The sequence below is a fragment of the Protopterus annectens genome, chromosome 4.part1 (assembly GCF_019279795.1).
Source record: "Protopterus annectens isolate FY-2018-M chromosome 4.part1, PAN1.0, whole genome shotgun sequence".
NCBI classification, from domain to species: domain Eukaryota; kingdom Metazoa; phylum Chordata; order Ceratodontiformes; family Protopteridae; genus Protopterus; species Protopterus annectens.
The window spans coordinates 1,002,128,546-1,002,134,545 of record NC_056734.1 but is presented as its reverse complement, the minus strand read 5'-3'; the positions used below and the strand labels follow the sequence as shown (position 1 = coordinate 1,002,134,545).

The window sequence follows — 6,000 nt, the reverse complement described above, 5'->3', positions numbered from 1 at the left end:
GGAGGATCATTGAAAAAAGAGGAAGATCATTAGCAAAGTGGTTGGCAACATTTAGATTGTTTAGATCTCGGCCTCAAAAAGGGAGCATTGCAAGCGGTAGTGTGCCCCTTCGACGAAGAAATAAATGCAGTTAATAAATTATACATTGAATTCAAACCGCATACTTACACTGTGCATACCTAACCAGATAACCAACTGGCTTGTGATAGTCGCCTCAGACAGAGCTCTCGAAGAATAAGGAACAAATCTCGAAATAATCAGGCACACTTTTGAAATATTACTACTACTATGAGACTTTGACAGAATAAAAGAATGTGAATGAGTATACATTTTGCGAAGTAAAACAAGTTTATAATTAAATGTAATTCACGACGAATTGTTCACACTTTTCTCCAAGAGGTACCGGTTTCAGGATGGATGTGACATCTAAATCAAAATCATAGACTGTTTACAAACATGCTTTGGGATGACTACCTTCAAAAACATGCATTCAAGCTGAAGTTGTTAGTAGGTTAACGTAAAATCCTAGCCAACCTATGGAGTTCATTGGATACAGTCCACACCTTCTGACGTCAGACGCTGTTTCAGACACACTGCGAAAGTGTTACATAAAGAAAGGAAGCATGTTATGAAACGAAGTGAAGTCTTAATATTTCGAATAGTATATAGGTAAGATGTTGTATTAAAGATGGTAGGTAAATGTTGGCACTGTACAGAACAAAATTAAATACTGAGTATGTTGCGAGTGCAGGGTGGTTAGTGGTACATTGTTATAATTAGCAGAAATATCTTGTTTTTCTGATGGTAGAGAATAGTGACGTAGAGTTTGCTAGATAGTGTTTAAGTATCGATCTTATTTATTCACGTGAAAATGATATATATATATGTATTAGAGAAGCTGTAGAAGTCGATAAAGTGTTGTAAAGTTTAATAGATGTGACTTCGCTCCTGTTCTGGTACCCATTTGCTTTTGAACGTTTTTGTGAATGAAAGTGGATATGCTTTAACAAAAGTGAAATCACAAGTTGTATGCCCATTTTTGCACTCTACTTCTTGATGTTGCATTGTACTTAAAAAAGACTTGCACAAGCACCTACTAAACGCATGTTAGTTTTTCTAGTTCACATTAGAATCTACAAGAATAGATGAGCACAGTGACAGGGAAAGTGTATTTGATTGGATTGTGGTCTCTTCACTTAATAACGTCTCTTAAATATATTTTGGTTGAGGTGCATTAGCGGTCATCTTCCGTCTTTCCTCTAAAATCGTATTGAAACTTTCCACACCAGACACTTTTGTATCGCAACTTTATCTTTGGCTCCTAAGCATTATCGAACTCCATTTTGTCTTTTCTGCTACTTGATGTTGTATTGTACAGTCTGCATTCCTAGCTGTTGTCAGGAAATGTTAATCCTGGGGGGTGGGTGCATTTGTGCACCAGTGCTGCGCCTGGTTTACCCCAGAAATTAAAAAAAAAAAAAAAAGCACTGGATTACCCCAGACATTTAAAAAATGGCGATTGGCACTTACCAAAATGGAACAACCCCAGTGATCTCAGCAAATATCCTACAGAATATAGTAACATAAAGAATTCAATAATCTTGTATTCTCTAACAGCAGAAGCAGTCCATACCCCACTGTAGTTAATTACACATTCCATTACCCTTCTGGCATTTGAGTGATGTCCAACCACCACCAGTAGGAAGCACGGTCATGATTCTGTACAACCACCACCAGTAGGAAGCACGGTCATGATTCTGTACAAAAAGCTTATGTCCATTTACATTTTGATACACATGCTATAGCTTCCCCTAACAAGCATTATCATTTTTCTATCCTAGTAAATTTTGCTTCCTCTGACCATAAGCTTCACATGAAAGTTGAATCTGGGTCCCCAGCCACAAACTGACCAAACAATTAAAAAAATAAATAAATAATACTTCTCGTGCTTTTACTTATCTAGTCACTGTAATCTGATTGATCCGTCATGGAGAGAACTATGCCCCATTGCTGTAAATGGCCCTTTGCGGCTTCTCTATGTAGAAATAGCCCTTCCATTTCTTGAACAAATACCTTCAAGTTATCTTCCTCCAGTTTCAGAAATTGTGGAAAAAATACATAACTTTTGGATTACTTCAAAAAAAAAAAAAAAAACAAATGGCCCCACTATGGCTTTAGGATCCAATCATGGAACCATGACAACCCTTCCTGACATAGCTGAATATATTTTGTGGTGAATTCACACTGGAAAAGTTTTAGGAATTGTCAGAAACTTTTGATTACTAACCTGCATAGCAAACTTATTCAGGCTCTTGAGCTTAGTCATTACATTCAGCAGTATTGGATGATTCAAGGAAAATGATCACAGTTAGGGAAGTGGAATTGTGCTATATTAGTACAATGCCCTTTTGTTATTGGTGTCTTGTGTACTGTTTAACTGTATGGCTGCTGCTTTCACTTCTTGTATTGGAGTTGTGATGTAGGATTCCACTGAAAGTAGACCCATCTCAGATGAACATTACTGGTTAAATGTAAGTGTGCCACTATAAGTGCTACTTTGCCCGAGATATGTGGAACGCATCAGTAAGACTGCATTATTGTAATCCTAATCCTGTGCTTAGTGTATGCAGTGGGCACTCTTTTCTTCGTGCTATGTAACAGCGTGTTCAGACTGTTTTTCCTGCATTTGGACTGAAGTTAGTTTGAAGTACTCCAGTGTTAATGTCATCTACCCTAGATGATCTGCCCTGTTGCTGCCTGCACATGTCTGAGTCATACAGAGTATATCTAACCGCAAATAGTGCCAAGTGGGGAAGTGTTCTTTTCTGGATAAATGTGTAATCGGTCGTAGAACTAAGGAAAGAGAGAAACAAATAAGCCACCCTGGTGGAATCACAAAATCAATAGGCTGTATAACAGGAGGAAGAAAATCATGGCAAAAATTAGGAGGTGCAGCACCTAGCAGGATAAAAGCACTCTCATCAAACTAAACAAACAATTTAGAGGACAAAGTCTACCAAAGCCAAATTTGAGGTATAGTTGGCCTCCCAAGCTAAGGACAATCACAGAGCATTCTTTGCCTATGTCCACTACCTGAAGGGCAATACACAGTTGTGTGCAGAGCTCATTGTAAATGGAGCCACCTATATTGAGCCATAACATTATAGCAAACCTCCTGGCTGATAAATTCAGCTCCAACTTTACCCTTCTCTCCCCCTCAACCTTCCCTCAGGAAATATCATCAAATATAACCCCCCCCCCCTACTATCACTAGGGAGTATGTCCTTAATGCTCTCTCTTAAGACCAAGAACACTGCATCAATGGGCCCATACAATTTCTCAGGATGCATTCTAAATAACATGAAACATGACTTACCAGGCCCTCTGGAATTGTAGCCTCCATGCCTCATGAATGGAGAAGGCATCCGTTATCCCTCTGCACAAAGGTGGGCCATCTACAGACCCTGGAAACTACAGACCCATAAGTCTCGCTAGTCTTGTATAGCCAACCTAGTTTGGTTTCACCAAGGGCAGATTATGCCTACTAAGCCTGGTGGACTTCTTTGAGAAGGTTTCCAAAGCAATGGATGAGGGCAAACTCATTCACACTGCATACCTTGACCTGGCCAAGGCATTTGACACAATACCCCACTCGGGCATTGTTGCCAAACTCAACGTTTGGTACAGACCCATATGTCACCTTGTGGATAGCCAACTGACTCACAGGTAGGACCCAGGAAGTTAGAATTGGGTGAGTCCATCTCTACAAAGAGGTCAGTCCCAAGTGGACTCCCTCAGGGATGAGTTCTTGGACTGCTTCTTTTTGGCATTTACTTCTGAGAAGTCAAGGACAATGTCAGTGGTCTCTGGCTGACTAAATTTGCAGATTGCAAATTAGGAGCAGTCATTGAATCTCACACTGGCACAAATGTTCTCCAGGAGGGGCTGACACAGACAAACAACTGCTGTCAGAGCCATGGACAAAAACTAAATGTCAAGAAATGCATAATAGTATCCTTTGAGAAGTCACCCATCCCTGGTAATTGTCATATTTGCAACACACCCCTTAGAGTTGACCGCAGTAGTCTGGGGCTTAGGGACACGCACGCATAGTAATCTAGCCTTTGACCATCATGTGCCGACAGTGGTGAGGAAATCCTTCTGTGTTGTTCAACTTATAAACAAAGGTATGGCATCTAAATCTAAGGAAGTAATTGTTCCACTGTATTCGGCATTCATCAGACCTATCATTGGCTATAATGCGTAGCGGATTGTCAGACCCCACTCTAGTGGACCTCCTGCATATCCACAAAACAAACAGCACCAGAATTACCTGGTCTAAAGACTTAAACCTTGCCTGTGGTATACATAGGACCTGCTGCAGAGACAGGTATTTATTCCAGCGATCACCCCGTCTATGGAACAGGCTCCCCATCCATGTGAAGCAGATTTCCCCCTAACCCAATTCAGGTTCAACTTAGACATTTGGATGGGAAACCGGACATTTATCCCTAGTCTGGCACCTATGTCTGTAATGGGCACAGGTAACCCATAAATGATTAATCTCCCTGGCCCATGCTTACACTTATCAAGGGTATCAGAACTTTTTAGAGATTTCGGATGCATGGCTAGGCTTAAAAAGACCCTTGTGGTCGTTAGCCTAGTAAACAACTATGAACAGGTGGGCGCAATTTGTTTGCTGCAGTCAGACATTTGCTTCCTTCCATTGTGCTGTAATCAGAAGGCTTTGCAACCAAAAATGTGCTTGATTTGCATTTCTTGTTTCTAACCTCTTAACTGGGTTTCTCTTATTGTAGTAAGACTGCAGAAGTGGGAGCCTACAGTTTGCAAGCATACCCAGAGTATGCCACATATATGAGGTGCTTGCTCAGATCGTAGAGGCAGATTATAAAAAAGACAAATAAAAACACTGACAGCATTGTTACTGTGCCTGACTTATGCCCTCTCAGTTAGAGATTAGGAATTGCAGTCTTGTAAGTGTTTGCTGGGGGAGGGTCTAGGTAAGCAGGACTGACCTTAAGGTTAGGCGAAGTAGGTGGTCATCTGGGATAGTCTGTAGTTAGGGTGCCTTTTGGTGGGTGGTCTGGGAGGACATATACAACTTACTATTCACTCTGTAATGTTTCCCTCACTGCTAAAGTGCTATAAATATATCTATAGATTTTTGTCATAGCAACAGGAGTTTCATCCTTAGCAGTCATGTATTCCAGCATATGAGTGACAGGGCAGCAAGAGTTCTCCCCAACAAGGATATTGCACTGTAATAAGCCTGTATATAGGACAGAATGAAGAGAAAGTTTTGCAGTACTTGCACAGCAAACAGTGTGCGTGTGTCTTTTGATATGATTAAAGATGGCAGCCCCCAAGGAAAGATTAAAGCTCAAGACTCTGATATTAAGTGACCACTTGCAGACCTACTGATCGATCTGTAACTAAATCACTATGACACAGTTCCAGCAGGTATAAGCCAGAGCAAATGAGAAGATAATATATGAAATCTTTTTTCTCTTCAAGAGAAACCATTTGGAGGTTAGTATACCCTCTTCTCGGGACCAAAAGACTGACTTTATTTCTTAATGTTATCCAGAAACGAAAGTGGGTATTCACACAACTAATAGGATGGCAGTATACCCTGCAGGCTAGGTGTATGGGAGTCAGTTTCACTTAATTACTAACTGTGGGTATTGGCTGTAATAGAGAGAAGGAAGAATATTGTATTTATTTTGATGCTGTGTGTGTGCCTACCTAAATTACCGAAGGTGATTAAAAAATAAATGACAGCCTTTTAGTCTCAAGAAAAGTATACATTTGGGAAATCTGGGAAGATGGGTGCTGCACAAGGGAGTGGGGAGCAAGTATCAGGAAATTGGATGTGGGGGCCACTTAGCCCATGATCAAGTGCTCTGTAACCATTTCATTTAAGGCCATCTTTATATGAAAGTGTTTTGTAGTTGATTGTACAGCATGGCTGAACTGTTG

The 6,000-nt window shown here is 40.5% G+C and overlaps 1 protein-coding gene across 1 annotated transcript in view; it reads left to right on the top strand.

Annotated features, from left to right (window-relative positions):
* The first annotated feature begins 603 nt into the window (after window positions 1-603).
* LOC122801155 (deoxyribodipyrimidine photo-lyase-like) overlaps window positions 604-6,000 on the top strand; it is a 435,348-nt gene continuing 429,951 nt past the window's right edge. The window contains exon 1 of the mRNA XM_044070713.1: window positions 604-669. The gene's annotated coding sequence lies outside the window, so the exon portion shown is untranslated. The remainder of the gene's footprint in view (window positions 670-6,000) is intronic.